This window comes from Cervus canadensis, chromosome 5, assembly GCF_019320065.1.
Source record: "Cervus canadensis isolate Bull #8, Minnesota chromosome 5, ASM1932006v1, whole genome shotgun sequence".
Classification (NCBI taxonomy): Eukaryota; Metazoa; Chordata; class Mammalia; order Artiodactyla; family Cervidae; genus Cervus; species Cervus canadensis.
The window spans coordinates 28,087,128-28,105,310 of NC_057390.1; the positions used below are offsets into that span (position 1 = coordinate 28,087,128).

Genomic DNA, 18,183 nt, shown 5'->3' on the forward strand with positions numbered 1-18,183 from the left:
GGCGCCGAAGGGGAGAGGGATCTCTCCAGGCTAGTCAGAGGGCGTTCATGATCAGGGTCGTGGCCAACCTCGGGGGTCACCAGAGACTGGGGCATTTGCACGCGCTGCCTGGAAGAGGGCACCCGTCAAAATACTGGGCTCTGAGGCTCCAATCCGGGGGTCCTCAAGGTCGACGAGAAGGTCCACCGGGAGATGAGAGAGGGAACTGGGAAACTTGGATGGGGGAAGTGGCTGGAGCACCTCCGGAGTTTAACCCGAGGTGGAAAGGGATGCTCAGGCGGGCTCTGGAAGACCTTCTGCAACTACTTGGGGTCCTAAGATTCTTTGGTACTGGGATTTGGGGATTCAAGTAGCTGAGGCGAAGTGACTTTCTGGAGAGGGAGTTTTATTTAAAGAAGGATGCTCAGAAACAGTTTAAGCGCTCATCTTGGCTTGGTTCTCAACTTTGAGAGGCTGGAGGATTGGAGTCGCGAGGTGATTTTTGACATTTTCTTTCGGCATTCCAACCAAAAGGTGGACCTTGGCAGCTACCTTCTAAAATGTATGTATGCGTTCGATGGTGTTTTACCGGTTATTATTTTTACTGGAAATTCTCAAACTGCACCTTGAAATTCACAAACTGCACCTCTTGTAGCACCTTCTCCATCTGCTGAAGATCTCACCTTCAGGTCTCTCCATCCATAGCAGTAGTTTACTTCCTTTCAATTTAACATTTAGACTGGTGTGTGCTATTATTACAGTTTGCTAATGATTTTTATTCTATAAGATTAATAAGTAATTCACGGACTTTCTTTCCCTTGTTATTGTTTCTTTACAAGGTCATATAAAATTGAACCACAAATTTTATAGAAGTTTAAAATAATTTAACTTTGTTGAGCTGGGAAGATGTTTGGTAGGCTAGCAGCTCTAGAAAGCAATACGAAAATCAGGTTCATTTTTCTAACAGTTGGGAATTTTAATGCCTGAAGCTTAGTTTAACTTTAATAATCTTGTATTTTGCATAACACTCTTGAGAATGAGTTAAGAGCATAGAAAATGCATACCAGGGTTAGTCCACAGAATCCACTTCTGTGGCAGCCCACGGAGGTTCTTCATGTCGTTTAGAAGATGAAGCTAAGAATTTCACAGCTAGATTTTTAATCTTTTCACAATCATATATCTTACTGATTCATCACAATTTATAAAATAAAAGCTTTTTTATTTTTTTAAGGGCATATTTAAGCATAAGAGAAAATTTTGTAGATCGTATTTTCACTTTGATGTAAAATGTAATTCATCCGTCAGAGAAAACATTTCTGCAAAAGGTTGTTAGTATATTCACTTGGCACCTTCTTAGTTATTGAATAAATAATAGAAAATTAAAATTTTTTCTCTCTATTGTCCTTGAATTTTACTATTTGTCCTTAGGGAGAATGTACTGGCACACAAAACAGTAGCCTAAAATATTGAAACCTAACACCTTTTAACATTATAATAGCTTCTACATTATTCACCTTCTGATTCATTTATGGCAAACCAGTGGTCAGAAAGGCTTTCTCCTCTTAGCTTTGTTTAGAATGGGATATTCTCCCATTGTAAAAATAAGGAAAAATAATGCTTAATACCTGCAAAGTAATGGTAATAACTAAAGAGGGTGAGAATAGGAAGCTTGGAAAAAAGATTTATGTGTATGAGTCACATTTCTTTTAGAGCTGGAACAGTAGAATTTGGATATAATTATTTTGCAGATCAGGAACTGAGACCCAGACCAGTGGAAGGGTCTAAAATGCTAGCTAGTGATGAGCCAGAATTGGTGGGCAGGTCTCTGGACTCTAGTGCAGGGTTTTTCTACTTTATCATGTTCACATTGTTTATTTCTAAAGCATTCTAGTGCCCACAATAAGTGGTTTTAGGATTATGGGTGATGTTCCCTTCTAAGGATGGCAAAACTTGGGTTGACTACCATTATACATGAAATGATAGACAATAAGATGAGCTTTTATTGAAAATTTTACAACAGTCTGCAGCCTTGTTAGTGCAAGTGCTGACATTTCCCTCTCATTGTCATCTAGATTGAAATATTAGGTGAACTAGTGTTCTATAATTTTTGTGCTAAAACTTAATTGCCTAAAAAATTTTCAGTTCAATAGGCTTAGATATTTTCAAAATAAATTATACAAAAATTATTATTTTAATTAAGTGTGGGGGTTTTGTTAAAATGGATTTTAGTACCTTTAAAAAGAACAGTAGTAGAATTGCATAATTATAAAAACATGATTTTGATCATAGTTGTAGTAAAGGCTGGATTTGTATAATAACATCATGATCCCTGGCAAATTATGTTAACCACTGTGTACCTAAGTTTCCTCACATGTAAAGTGAGGTTAGTAAATATACCCCCTCATGGGTATTGGTGAGGATTAAAAATACAGGGTAAGGGTACAACAAATATTAGATATCATTTGTCATGTTCATTAGGTACATACAAGCAGTTATATGTCCAATTGTTTACTCGCTATTAATGAAGTCACTTTGTGGCTACACAAATTTCCTAGATAAATACATGATCAAATAACAGTCTGCTTTAAGGGACACTTAGAGCAAATGATGCCCTCCTTTATTTATTTACTTATTTTTAGTCTTACTCTGCTCACCTTGGAACTTGAGTTAGAGATATATATATCAAGTTAGAGTGAGTGTGGCTGTTCTGAATGTCATCGGGAGACCCTTGTAGAAGTTTTGTTATTCTAGAATTAAAATGTTAACAATTGATTTGCAGATATTCTGTTGAAAATACAGTGAGTTCTGCAGGCCTCCTTGTTCAACTTAGATGAGGAAACCAGGTCTCTGTAAGGTCTATTACTATTTGCAACCCCCTTCTCCCAATGGAACCATGAGAAAATCATCGAACATTGTTTTCTATTAAGTGAATATTTTGATGACTTCATTCATTAAACTGTTAGGTTTTAGTGATAAAATTTGTTTAGCTCTAATTTTATAACATTTAATTCTTTTTGATTTGCTGTAGCCCAGATCTCACTAGTCTCAAGAACATGTGGTTTAGCAAATGTGCTTCATGGTGACAGTGGTGGATTTTTTCTCCTGGACATTTTGGAGTTCATCCTCATCAGGTTCTTCAGTTGATGTTACAGCAGCTTGTCTTCCGTTTATTGTTGTTGTTTAGTCTCTAAGTCGTGTCTGACTCTTTGAGACCCTATGGACAAGTAGTCTGCCAGGCTCCTCCATCCATGGGATTTCCCAGGCAAGAATACTTGGATGGGTTGCCATTTCCTTTTCCACGGGATCTTCCCCACCCAGGAATTGAATCCGTGTCTCCTGCATTGGCAGCACGTTCTTTAACACTGAGCCACCAGGGAAACAGTCACACAGGAGCTTACTTTTTTTTAATACCTTTTTTTTTTTTTTTTACATTAACTTCAATTATTTTTTAACTGATATCACATAATATTTAAAAGTTGCCCTTATTTTTAGAATTTCACTGAATTGAGCCTATTTTACATGTTTGAGATTAAAACAAACAATAAGTTGTAGTTCAAAAGCATTTTTGTTATGCCAGTACTTGATTTTGACTTATTTTGTTCTAGATCTCAGGTAGGCATTCTTTTGGTGGTACTGTAGATGATAAACACACAGGTCATCCCTTTACTCTGAAGTAATGCTGACCAGCAGGGCTAAGAGTTACACAGAGTCACCAAAAGTTTCCAGGGTCATTTTTTTTTTCTTTCATTGGTACAGAATTTTACTGTTTGAGAGTGACCAACCCCTAGTCCTCTTTTGATAAATTGTTACAATAAAAATTATGAAAAAAAAATTATGAAATTACTAACAATTTGTTGGTCATTTTTGGCCTCATGACATACTTTTAGGAATTTTGTAGAACTTAGACATACAGATCCTTTCTTCACACATACTATATAATCTAATTATGTGAATAAAATATTTAGTTAAGTATGGTTTCAAAAGATATCATAAATACCATGCTATAATAAAGAAACAAACCATTACTCAATTTTTCATTAAGTTGATTTTCTTCATGTACTTGAAAATAATCATGGTGGTGTGAATTGCCTGTTAGTCATATTGAAAATTCATGGATATGGACTGAGTAGATACAGACCATGCAAACTAGTTTTCTTAGCCTCAGTGTAGATGTTAGAGAATGACAGGGAAAATATAAATCATTTGCCTTGCTCAACTTAATGAATTTTTCATCTGAGTTATCCAGCTATCCTACTTTTAAAGCGGGGGGAGGGGTTTTGTATCTGGTTAGAGCAGAAGTAATCTTGAAGGGTAATTGGCTGAGTTGGACTGTTGGTGTTGGGTAAGTTTGCATCTGAGTAGTTTAACTGAGAGTTAGTTACCTGTCTTTACTCTCCACCTGGTCTTCCCTGGTGGCTCAGTGGTAAAGAATCCGCCTGCAGTGCAAGAAACATGGGTTTGATTTCTGGGTCAGGGAGGTCCCCTGGAGAAGGAAATGGCAACCCACTCCAGTATTCTTGCCTTAAAAATCCCATGGACAGAGGAGCCTGGTGGTCTACAGTCCATGGGGTCACAGTGAGTTGGACATGACTTAGCGGCTAAACAACAGCAACTCTCCATGCAGGTGACAAATTCTGAGGAATACCCTGAGGGAAACCATAGTGATAGGATTGCTAAATACATATAGGGAGAATATATGTCTGCAAGTTCACTAATAGTATATAAGCATTTTACTTATAAGCTGGTTCACATCAAAATTAAATTTACCTTCCCTTTGGTGAGATGTCATACAGTTACTCTATCTTTATTAAAGCTAATAAGAAGAAGCAGTGTTGAAAATAATTTTGAAAGTTATTTTTGAAATGAATTTATCTGCTCTGGGATTGTCTTCAAATAATAACTTCCTTATTTTATTGGAAAACTACAGAGCTTCCCTTGTGGCTCAGATGGTAAAGAATCTTCCTGCAATGCAGGAGACTGGGGAGGTGGAGTTTGATCCCTGGGTCGGGAAGATCCCCTGGAGAAGGGAATGGCTGCCCATTCTAGTATTCTAGCCTGGAGAATTCCTTGGACAGAGGAGCTACAGTCCATGGTGGAGCTACAGTCCATGGAGTCACAAAGAACTCAACATGACTGAGCGACTAAGCATGCATGCATGCATACAGGAATAATATCCAGTCTTTCTATTCTGAGCCACAGTCTTCAGTTAGAGGTGGTAATCAAGTATTCATATGCGGTATTTCAAGCTATTGAAAAGGATAGAAGCTTATTTAAATTATATATATAAATACACAGGCTTAAAATGGAACATGAAAGATAGAATGATGGAATGAAAATGATTTGGGAACTGAACTTCAGGCCTGCATGTGCGGCAGGTAGTCAGAGGAAGAAAGTTAAAAATTAGAGGTTGGATAGAGAATGTTGAAGAAAACTGGGCTTTGGTAGGAGTTTAGCCCTAGCATTGATCCTAGGTTCTATGTATTAGGTGTATCTTTGTATCAGAAAAACTGCTGAAGGATAAACTTAGTAAACATTAAATATAACCTGTTGGGAGAAGTCCAAGTACTTTAAGAGTTAAAATATGCATGTAGTCAAAGGGGAACTAATTTATCTAATTATTTATTTAGTCTTTGACCTTGGTTATTAACATGAGAAGTAGGCCATCCTTATTACTCTTCAGATGATCAGTGCTGGGACTAATTTTATTTAACATTTTTATAAATGGTTTAAAGACATACTGGCATTGAAAGTTGCCAGATTTGCAGCTGACTCCGTGTGTCGTTCCAAGCAGTTAAAAGCCAAGCCAACAAGAAGAAGCTACCGGAACATCCTTCGATGAGTTTTTGTGTGGCAGAGAACAAGATAATGCATTTAGGAGAAGATAGTCCAAATTATATTTATAGCCTGAGCTGTGACCCAGGAAGGGGATCCAGAAGTCATGGCGATAACTTCCTTGAAGGTGTTTATTATAGTTACTGCTTGGCCACAAAGTCCAAGGAGGAACATGTTGAGTGTTGTGGGGCCAGGTTCTGAAAACAAGAATGTTGTTGTACATGAAAATAATTACACAAGGGGTTACCATTTTTACTATTATGTTCCAGGCCAAGAGATTTGCCATTGTGCTTTGATTTAATTCTGTTTTAACAGTTTCGAAATGTAGGTGGCATTCAGTTTTATCAAAGAGGGAATTTGATTCGGAGAAGTTAGGTAACTTTCCCAAGTTGGCCAGTATGTGGTAGAATTGGGACTGAGGCCCTGGTTTTTGTTTTATTGTTAACCCTAAACATTTCCTGGTATGTTAGGGGGCAACTCTTCAAACTTGTCATCATTTAGGGTTTATGGACTACGGTTGTACTCCTTTGCTGTGGCAGCTTTGGATGTCATTACCAGAAGAGACAGTGTCCAGATATTTTGAGAGGACTTAAAGATGTTCCTTAAATTATTGATTTTTAAGGAAAACTAGGGATGTTTGGGGTTTCCTAGGCGGCTCAGTAGTAAAGAATCCGCCTGCCAAGCAGGAGACGGGGGTTCAATCCCTGGGTCGGAAAAATCCCCTGGAGAAGGAAATGGCAACCCACTCCAGTATTCTTGCCTGGGAAATCCCATGGACAGAGGAGCCTGGCAGGCTACAGTCCATGAAGTCGCAAAGAGTTGGGCATGACGTAGCAACTAAACAACAACAATAAGAATGTTTTAGTGTATAGTCTTACTCTCAGTGCTGGCTGCCCATAAAATGTTTCTCCTGTTGACTTTATAACATGCTGGGTTATTATTGGGCATTACTAAGGGAAACATTAACAAAAAATAGTTTTGGGGTGGAAAAGACACCAGAGTAGGAGTCCAGAGACCTGGGTTCTCCTAGTGCTCTGAAAGAGGGGTGTGAAAACATTTGGATAACATTGAAACAGGCATTAATTTTCTTGCTGTGGAAGTAGGAGAAGGCTTGAACTGTGTTTTAAGAGATGAGAAGGTGAAGAGAGAAATTGTAGTTTCTTTAAATGTGAGTTAAAATGTAAGAAAACATTTTATATTTCACTTACAAGGATGACATCTATCGTGTATAAACTGTTACAGGTATTTTGTATTTATTGATTTTGGCACCCTCGAAAAAAGAGGTTCTAAGAACCAGGTGAGTAAGTAAATGTGAAAGTACTTTGTAAATTTTTAAGTGTTCTTTCAGTAAGAGTGATAGAGGAATACTGATTCTCTTGAGAAGGGTGGACAAAGAGGATGCTGTGAAAACTTTAAGTAGGAAGAGAAAAGTACAAGAGGAGAAACAGCAGACGTGGTGAAGGAAGATGTTCAAGATGAAAGAAAGGAGGTGGATGAATGTGAAGAAGATTGAGCTGCAGTTCTCTGGGCCAGTTGATCAAAAGGAGAGCCATACATCTGTACTGAGGACTTTGTAATCGTGACTTACGACAAGGAGGTAGCCCAGCAGGTAGTCTGCATGGACCGTGTTAACAAGGCTATGAAAATAGGCTCATTGAGAGTTGACTGTGTTGTCTGTTTCTCCACTTCTGTATAGGTTTAGCTAATGGTTTTAAGTTGTATAAGGGTGCTCATAAAAATAAAATAAGCTGGACTGAGTTACTGTTTATTCTAGATTATTAAAAATAAAAGGGCACAGTGTGTTTAAGGAAAAGGGTGAAATTTGATCTGTCAAAATAAGTGCAAAAGAAAATTAGGGAATCAGACTAGAACCAAGGTAGAATGGGAACAAAATGCAATAGTACAAGGTAGGGTTTTTATTTTCTTTTATAGATGAGGAAGTGATTAAAAAATAGTTTGGTCTTTTAAAAACAGTTACAGGTGTGATAAAGAGAGCAGCCTAGAGGAGCAGGTAATGGAGACATTTATTCACCAGTAATGCTGCCCTGGTGGCTCAGTGGTAAAGAATCCACCTGCAATGCAGAATCAGACCTGATCCTGGGTTGGGAAGATCCGCTGAAGAAGGAAAAGTCAACCCACTCCTGAGCCTGGCAGGCTACAGTCTACGGGGTCACAAGAGTCAGACACGACTTAGCGACTAAACAACCACCAAGAGTACATACAGTAGAGTGAGTGAATGAGGTATTTTCTCTGGTCTCTGGTAGGCAATCCACAGTCAAAGATGCCATATAAGGCTCTATAATTCTCGTTCAAGAATGAGATTATGATGGTCTGAATTAAGGAATTTGTAGTAGGGATAGAAACAAGAGCACTGATTTCAGTGATACATAGGAGTTTTAACTCCTCCAGACTTGGTTTGTGTTTGGAGTTTAAGGAAGTTGAAGATGAGTCTAAGGTTCCTGACTTGGCGGTAGAATAATATGTGCAAGTGAGAGAAGGGAAACCCTGAGTTTGCTTTCAGATAAGTAGTTATGCTTTTTAGATAGATAATAAGTGATCAGTTGGAAATAATGGGTCTAGCTCAGGAGCATGGTCAGGTTTATAGATATGATTTGGAAGGTATAAAGTTTGTAGTTGAAAGTTTTGAAATTAGACAAGTAATGACCATAATTCCTAAAAAATAATGCATGCAAAACGAAAAGTAACTGCCAGTGTTTAAACTCAAGAATGTAGACATTTTAAAATATTTGTTTGAAATTTTGCCCACCTCTAGTCAAACACCCACCACGTAGCCTTACAAAGAATACATAGAAATATTTACTGCGAGCAAGCCAGAAATATTTTAGTGTCCTTGAAATAGTGTACCACATCCTGTCTGGCCATCCAGCATAACAGGGAATTCGTAGACAAATGCACTTCCTTATTCTTCACTTTAGTCTCTTTTTGGAATCCTGTTTGCTTCCTTGAGCTGGCAGGGTTGTCTGAACAGATACTGAAGCCTGAAGGCTTTTTTTACCTTTAAAATCTCTCCCAGAGCAGCTCTAATTAACCATCTCTTTACCTCTCTTTCCTACTTTTCCGGCCCTCTGGAGCTCAAGGCTCTGGCAGTAGAATGGCACTCTTAAGAGGGAAAAGTAAAAACATCACAAGAGAAAGAGCCTTGAAGAGGACTATAATCTTTTCAGTTCTCCCCCAAGGTTCTACTCTCTAATCCAGGGGATGGAGTTGGTGAGTCATTAAGAAGAGATGTCCAAATTCAGTAAAATAAATACATCTATTAGGAGCTTGGTCTTCAAGTGCCGAGGGAATTTGGAAAGAATCTGAGGTGGTTCAGTACTTAGTGGAAAAGATGAGTTTTTGGTTCAGTTTTAAAGGAGGTAGCAAGACAAGGCTGTGCAGTGCAAAGTAAGAATAACACTATTAAAGAGCTAGGGAAAACAGTATGTACCAAGAAGGAAGAACTTTAAGAAAAGCAAAGGAACTGGTGAACAGGATTCTTTATATAAAATGCACAGTTTGGGATGTGGTTCATGAGAAATTGGTGTTAAATGACTGAAAACTAAAATTTGGAGTTAGTACTCCTTAAAGTACATAAGTAGAAAGTTGAATGTGAACAGAGGGGTATTATAACATGATTTAAATAGCAATTAAGCAATTATGGAAGATGACAATTGTTATATATAGGTTATGATGTAATTATGATGTATGTGGCAGTGATTAATTTATATACCATCCAAATTCCTTATATTTTCTTTTTGTTTTTGTATTATGTACTTTTATACTGGTAGTTCTCAAACTTTACTGGGCATAAAAATTATATAAAGCTCTTGTTTGAAATATAGATTCATCCTGATACATGTAACATGTCAGTTAGCTGACTAGTGTTTCACTGTGTGGATATACTGTGGTTTTTTATTGTGGAAGAAAGGGTTGCTGCAGTTTTAAACTGCTATGAGGAAAGCTGCTTTGAACATACCCATACAGGCTTTCTGTGACATGTGTATTCCTTATTTGGGGGTGAATACCTAGAAGTGGAATTGCTAGATGTATGGGATAGGTGTGTTTAACATGAGAAACACAGAACAATTTCCAAGGTGGGTTTCCCAATTTACACTCCTACCAGCAGTGTTCCCTCTTCCTTTTTTGGGGAAGAGTTTGGGTACAATTGATGTTCTTCCTTAAGTGTTTGATAGACCTCACCAGTGCAGCCATCTGGACCTGGGAGTTTTCTTTGTAGAAAGGTTCTTAATTAAGGATTTGATTTTTAAAGAGATAGCTCTAAGACTCTTCAGATTTTCTATTTCTTTTGGTGTCTGTTTTGGTAATTTGTGTCTTTTGAGGAATTTGCTTCATCTAACTTGTCGAATTTATCAGCTTGAAAAATAAGTTACACATTTTATGAAACCGTATTTTCTTTTAATGTAAGATATGTACTGGTGTTCCCTCTTTCATTCCTGGTTATTGGATTTATTGTCTTCTTTTCCCTCCTGATCACTCTAGCTAGGGGTTATCAGTCCTTTCTAATAATCAACTTTTGGTTTTGTTGATTTGCTCTGTGATTTATCTGTTTTCTATTTCATGATTTAAGTTTTTTTATCTTTTACTAATTCCTTACTTCCTCTATACTTTGATTTTAATTTGCTTGACATTTTCTAGCTTTTAAAGTGAAAACTTAAATCATTGATTTTTAATTTTTTGAAAAATGATCAACATTTAAAGCTATAAATTTTCATTACCATTACATTCAAAATAGTTCCTAATTTCTCTTATAATTTTTCTTTGACCCATGGGTTGTTTCAAAGAGTTTTGTCAAATAATTTCCCAATATTTGGAATTTTTCAGCTATTTTGTTACTGTGCTTTCATTTAATGCCATTGTGATTATAGAATAAACCTAGTAATTCCAGGCAACTTAGGCTTTTTTATTATTTTATGGCCCAACAGATGGTATATCTTGGTGAATGTTCAATGTGTATTTGAGAAGAGTGTGTATTCTCCTATTGCTGTGTGGAATGTTTTCTAAATGTCAATTAGGTTAAATTGGTCTTTGTGATCTTCTTATATTTTTACCAATTTTTTGCCTGCTTGTTGTATCAATTACTGAGAGTAGAGCTGAGGTTTTCACCTACAATTTTGGATTTCTCTGCTTTTCAGTTCTGTCAGATTTTGTTTCATGTTTTAAGCATTATTACAGCACTCTTAGGTGCATACATATTTAGGATTGTTAAGCCTTGTTAATGAATTGGCCTCCGTGTCATCATGAAATGTCCTTTTTTATTCCTGATAATTTCCCTTGTTCTGAAGTTTCTGTGTTCTTTTGATTAATGGTATATTTACCATTGTTGTATGGTATATATTCTTCCATCCTTTTAAAAGCTTTTAACCTATCTGTATCATTATATTCAAAGTAGGTTTCTTGTAAACAGTGTGTAGTTGCATCTAACTTTTAAAATCCATTCTGATAATGTCTCTTTTAATTCGGTGTGTTTAGACCAGGAGTTGGTAAAGTTTGGCTGTCAGATCAAACTCTACCACCTGTTTATGTAAATAAAGTTTTATTGGGACATAATCATGCTCATTCATTTACCCATTGCTTGTGGTTGCTGTTGTGCTGCAGGTGGCAAGGTTAAGTAGTTGGGACAGAGACCAAAGCATAAAATATTTTCTGGTTCTTCATAGAGAAAGATTGCCAACAACTACCTTAGACCGTTTACACTGAATGTAATTATTGATAAGGTTGGATTAAAATGTACCATGTTATTATTTGTTTACTCTTCATTCTTTTTTTCCTTGATGTCTTCATTTGGATGGGTTATTTTTTATGGTTCCGTTTTATTTTTTCTATTGGTTTATAACATTTTTCTTAAAATTTTTTATTGGTAGCCCTTATACTTAATTAATAGTCTGCCATCAAATAATATCATGCCACTTCATAAGTAAGAATCATACATAATATTACACTTCCAACTTCTTCCCATCTTTTGTGCATTTTTGTCATACGTTTTGATATATGTGCTTTAACCCTGTTGCTGTTTTTTTTTGCTTTTGTTAGGCAGTTGTACCTTTTAGAACATTACAGGTGAGAAAAATGTCTTTCATATTTCTATCATTTTAACCATTTCTTTGTGTGGATTCAAGTTTGTATCTAGTATCATATTCCTTTTATTTGAAAAACTTTGTTACCTTTCCTTTAGAGCAACATTCTCTCTTTCCCTCTCCTCTTGCTTTCTCTCATTTTGCCTTCAGCTTTGGAAGTTATTGTTAATAGTTACAGAATTCTAGGCTTTTTGGATTTTCCCCTTTTTTAGTACCTTAAAGATGTTATTTTCCTATCCTCTCATTTGCATACTTTCTGATAGGAATTCTGTGGTGATTTTTATGTTTGTTTCCCTATATGTAGTGTATGTTTTCCGTTTGGCTGGTTTTATAATTTTCCTCTTTATCGCTAGTTTTCAGCAACTTTATTATGATGTTCCTTGGTGTGGTTTTATGTTTATTCTTTCAGTTTATTGAACTTTTAGATCTGTGGGTATATTGTTTTCACCATGTTTGTAAAATTTTTAGCCATCTAACTTCAGATTTTTAAGTTCCCAAGTATTTCTTTTCTCCTAAGACTACAGTCCTACATATGTTCATTTAGCCGCTTAGTATTAATTCACAGGATCACTGAAGCTCTTTTCATTTTTCTTCCAATCTATTTTTCTTTTTTTCATTGTAAAAAGTTTATGTTAACCAGTCTTCAAGGACACAGATTTTTAAAAATTCTTCTTTGTCTAACATACTGTTATACCCATCCAGTTAAATTCTTCTGTCAGGTATACTTTTTAAAAAATATAATTCTAGAATTACCATTGATCTTTAAAAAATAACTTCCACTTTTCTGTTAAGGTTTTTCTTTTTATTATGTCTGTGTTTTCCTTTAAGCCTTTGAACTCTTTTCTAATAGCTATTTTGAAGTCCTTTTATTAAGATTCTCTTTATCCCTGCCACTCCTGGATCCTGATTATAGATAACCATTTCTTATTTTTTCATACATTTGGTAATTTCTTATGGGATTATGGTGTTGAATATTTTTTTCTTTTTTCCTGTTTTGAGTATTAAGTTTAATTCTGGCAGGCAGTTACTTTGTGGATCAGCTTGATCTTTTGAATTTTGTTTTCGGGGTTTTTTGGGTTTTGGTTTTGGGCGGTTCTAGAATAGCTTTTAGTTTAGGGCTAGTTTAGGCTCATTACTGAGGCATGTTCCTTCTTGTGTCTCATTTGATTGCCTTATGTGTTCATCAAGGTTTATTCATCCTGGCTAGTGGAAATGGAATGATCCTGGCCCTATGTGAGCTCTGGGAGTTGTTAGAGCTCCCTAATAGTTGTTTTTTTCTTAGAAGTTTTCCTCGGAGAGTCTCATAGATTTATATAACACACATATGCAGATTGGTGTTTAGCCAGAAACTCAGAGGCCTCTTCTGTAGATTGTTGAGGGTTTCTGTTTAGTTTCTAGCTTTATGATCATATGCCCTGCAAATCCTACCCATCTCAGACTCCACAAATTCTGAGCTCTGTGACCTTAACTTGGTGAGACTGTTGACTCTGTTTGGGTTCCCCCTCCTTTTGTTGTTGTTCCAAACAGAAAACTAGAGCAATCTTTGGGTTGACCTCATTTGTTTCCTTCTTTCAGAGGTCGTATTTATTTCCATACTGCCTGTTACCTAGTGTCTGAAAATAATTGATTTATGTTTTGTCTAGTTGTCTACTTGTTTGTGTCAGGAGGACAATTCTGGACTTTGCTGGTCCCTTTTGCCTTCATTTTTGAAGGATATTTATGCTGGATGTAGAATTTTAAGTTGGCAGCTTTTTTTTTTTCTTGTAGCATTTAAAAACCGTCATTTCATTACTCTCTTAAATTGTTTCTGATAAGTTATTGGTCATTCTTACCATTGTTCACTTGATGTAATATGTCTTTTTCCCCTCCTCTGGCTGCTTTAAAGATTTTCTCTTTATCTTTGGTTTTCAGCAATTTTATTTACTCTAGGACTAGCTCAGCCCTAATACCAAGGCATGGCCTTTCTGAGATATCTACCAAATGCATGTAATACTCATTGAAGTCCCTCCTCTCCAGCTGCCAGGAATTTGAATGTCTCCCAGGTAGTTAGTTGTTCAGCGCATGCTCCATAGCTGTTCTTTCCCCAGATTTTGTTCTTTGGCCTCATGGAGTCTTGCCTTGTGCATATTTAGCTTAGTCTTGGCAAAGAATTAGGAGATCTCTGTATAGGTTTTTGAAATGTTTTCTCACCACATCTCCCTTCTTTCTTGTATTCTCTTTAAATTCCAATGATTTCAGTAGCCTCAAACATGAAGGTCTATTTTTTCAACTCAGTGAGATCTCTGTGTTTTTTGGAGGTTTCCCTTCCCAGGTACATGCAGAAAACCAGGGTGTTCATGAGTCTTTGTTTCCCTCCTCTGAAGAAGTGCAGTCTGATGCTGCCTGTTGTCCAACATCTGAAAATAATAATGTGTATTGCCCAGTTTGAGGGTTTTTCACAGCAGGAGGTCTAGCCCTGTATCAGTTACTCCATCATAACTGGAAATGGAAATGGAAAATTTCATTTTAATTTTTCTTCTTTTTAAAAACTTCTTTTGTTGTGTGGCTTGTGGAATCTTAGTACTCTGACCAGGGATCAAACTCAGGCCCTCAGCAGTGAAAGTGCAGAGTTCTCACCACTGGACTACCAGGGAATTCCCTAAAAACCTTTGTAACTTCTGGTATAGCATATCATCATATTTTAATTTTCAAGCCATACTGAAAGCTATAAAGAAGAAAGTTCAAAAGAAAGGAAGAAAGCTTAATATCCCAAAATGAGGTTACCATGGTTACCTTTATCATGTCAGATCTCTTATTGCAAATACACACATAGAAAAATAATTTTTAAGGTAGATTTATGCAATTCATACTATTTTTAATTAAAAGCACTTTAATTAACAAGAGTAAATTTATTAAGCAGAATCAACAGTGGAAGAATGGCTCAGCCACAGCTAAATATTTATTTACTACAAGAGATACTTCCTAAAAGGTTTTTCTCTAAGGTTATGAAATAAGATGATGGGAAAAAGCCCAAGAGGTTAGAATCATTACATCATAGTCAGCATGCTTCAGTAGGTCTTTCATATTAAAAAAAAAAAAATAAAGTGTTGGCAGATACTTGCTGTTGTTAGGAGCATAAATTGATACAAGTTTCTAAATGACTATATTAGCCCAAGCTTCTATAACAAATACTATAAATTTATGGTATTATAACCAACAGGTGACTTATAAACAACAGAGTTTACATTTCTTACAGTTTTGAAGTCTTGAAGTTCAGGATTGGGTGCTAGTGTGGCTGGGTTCTGGTGATGCCCTTTTCAGAGTTGCAGACTTCAGACTTCCTGTATCTTCACATGGAAGAAACAGAGCTAACTAGCTCTTTGACTACTCCTTATAAGGCACTAATCCCATTCTTGAGGGCCCCATCCTTGTGATCTAGTTACCTCCCAAAGGCTCCACTTCCAAATATGATCACATTGGGTATTAGATTTCAATATATGAATTTTGGGGAGACACAAACATTCAGACCACTACAGTGGCAGTTTGGCAATATATATCCTTTGCCCCCAATTCCATTTCTAGCAATTTATTTTAAGGAAGTATGAGATGTATATGTACATATGAGTGTGTACGTTATTCATTTCCATGCTATTTATAAAGTTTAAAAATTAGAAGCCTCTTAAATGATTAAATTATGCTACAGCCATATAACCAAATACCATAAAACCATTGTAAATTATGTTTAAATTTGTGTTTAATGTACTAAAAAGGAAAAATTGCAGGTGACAAAAATGAACTCTAAGATGTTTAAGTATAAGAAAATGTTGAAATATAGTAAATGAAAAAACTAAGATGATACTTTTGAGTTTCTTATAAAGGAAATATTTATCTAAAAGAATATAAAAGCATCCTAACTTTAAACAGTTAAGTTATAGGTTATTTTCCAATTATCTGTTATTTAATATTTTTCACATTTTTCTATAAGAAGCATGTGCTATGTTCACTTATACAAAAAACTTAATTTTTAAAATTCTGATAAGATGAATGGAAGGATAAGGGCAGAAGGATTTAAGTGATTATAGTTTTTCTCATCTTAATCATGCCTCTCCTCCACTTTTGCAGTTACTTTAACTTGAGCTTTATCAGTATAGATTTAGTGAAACATTTATTCTTACATTATATGTATAATATATATCCTAACTTTTTCTATTTTAAGGCAGTCTCCCATGTTTCATAGTTTAAAATTGTGGATTTCTATCAAGCACTGCTTTGTACACTTGAAGAGATTAATATCACTTTCTTTCCTTTTTTTTTTTTTTTTTTAAGTTTTTGTCTTGCTTTCTCAGCCACCTGTTACTGTGCACCTCCTTGCAGCTGTGGATACCCTTATGGTGTAAAAAAGAATAGTCTTAAAAAAAAAATAGTCTTTACTTTTCTCAATAAAATACTACATTTGCTGTCTCAGTCCCTGGCATCTTAAAGTGTATGGACCTGGTGCTCTTTAGGAACTCACTCTAGTGACTCAGCTTCACATTTTTTGCTATATATAGAACATGCTAGAAATCCATTGGGGAAAGTTAATATACCAAAGAAGAGACAAAGGAATGTTGTGGTTAATGAATAAAGAACTAGACATATCTTCCAGGGAGGTACCATTTATATCAGACCTTAGAAAATGACCTTAATTTGGACAGTCTGGTGTCTGTTCCTTAGCAGTTGCAGATGCAGAAACTTATTTTGGTCACGGGAACTGATTTCATGCTACGCAAAGTTACTGAAGACTCCTATGGGAAACAAGCAAATTATTTCTTAATAGTATCAAGCCATAATAGCTTGATAGCTTACATCTTCACAGTAGGGCTACATCTGCCAATGGGATGTGAACAATCAGGGTCCAGCTAATCAGACTGTGTTTTCCTGAAGGCTCAAGGCAGTACATTCTTCTTTGATTACCCTATTTTTAGACTTTGTGAAAGATTCTATAGCTGTGGGCAAATTTTTTAATCTCTGCAGTCTCAGTTGTCTCATCATTAAAATTGTGATAATAACTAGCTACTTCCTAGACTTGTTGTGAGAACTAAATAAGGTAATCTATGTACTGCAGTGCCTACTAGGGAGTTGCCACTCAGTAATTGTTCAGATGATTTGTTGTCTTCAACTTCTAGATTTGACATCTGGGAGTTAAGACAGGCACTCTTTATCTTTTCTTGCTCCCTGCAGGCATTGATAGGAACTCTACTCGGCTAGGTGTATTGAGGTACTAACACTATTTGATTTCTAAGAATATTGTTGTGAGTGATAAGTTAACTCAACCTGTTGAAGAACTGTGACGAATCTTTGCGGAAGTTACTTTTTACTGTGAGATCTCACCATTTTCATATTTTTAAAACATTCTATTTATTTATTTATTTTTGGCTATGCTGCATGGGCTTTCTGTAGTTGCAGAGAGCAGGAGTACTCTGGTTGTGTTTGCGGACTTCGAATTGCACTGGCTTCTCTGGTTGTGGAGCACAGGCTCTAGGGCACGTGGGCTTCGGCAGGTGAGGGCACGTGGGCTCTAAAGCACAGGCTCTGTAGTTGTGACGCAAGGGCTTATTTGCTCCGTAGCATGTGGGATTTTCCTGGATCAGAGACTGAACCCATGTCTTCTGCATTAGCAGGTGGATTCTTTACCACTGAGCCATCAGGGAAGCCCCCATTTTAATACTTTGAGACTAAGGTAAGAATCATTCTTTTAAGGAATTCAATAGTGTTTTCTTTTCAAATTTCTGAAGAGCCTGGTATTTCTTGTAAAACAAACAAGTCCAGGTAACGGATTTAATAAACTGTTTTTACTTGTTGCTGACAACTTAGTAAGGTTCATACTCTCTTGTTAATATTTCTAATTTATTACATTTGTAGATTATAATGTTGTAAAGGACTTGATCCCATTCCCTTTCCTTCAGATGAGCTTACTGAGACCCCGAGAACCAACCTGAAACTAAGTCAGACTAAGCTGATGCATCATAGTGGTTCTCTGGGACTGTGAGGTGCTGGTGCAGCTGGGTCCAGGACGGTGCAGCCCTTGATGAATTTGTACTCTAGAGGAGACAAGGAGAGCAGCTGGCTCCTTCCTTTAGGTGTCAGCATCCTTTCTTTCACATGGTTGTGAGAAGGTGTTACTGAATGCAAGCAGGGAGCTTGCGGTGTCTGCCTGAGTAGCAGACATCCTAAGTAGGTCCCTTCTAGAAGGAGCCCCTGCTTGCCCCTCCTTCTTGATTAGCCAAATCCAAATCACAGTGAATGAACAAATGTCCTT

General features: G+C 36.4%; 1 protein-coding gene across 6 annotated transcripts in view; it reads left to right on the forward strand.

Annotated features, from left to right (window-relative positions):
* Positions 1 to 18,183, forward strand: part of SOCS5 (suppressor of cytokine signaling 5) — a 98,454-nt gene that overhangs the window by 29,373 nt on the left and 50,898 nt on the right. Inside the window, exon 2 of one of the 6 annotated variants that reach the window (XM_043468493.1) lies at positions 17,543 to 17,604. The exons of 4 other annotated variants lie outside the window; for them this stretch is intronic. The gene's annotated coding sequence lies outside the window, so the exon portion shown is untranslated. Of the gene's footprint in view, positions 1 to 32; positions 542 to 17,542; positions 17,605 to 18,183 lie in introns of those variants that run through there. One more of the 6 variants, XM_043468494.1, reaches the window with a different exon arrangement.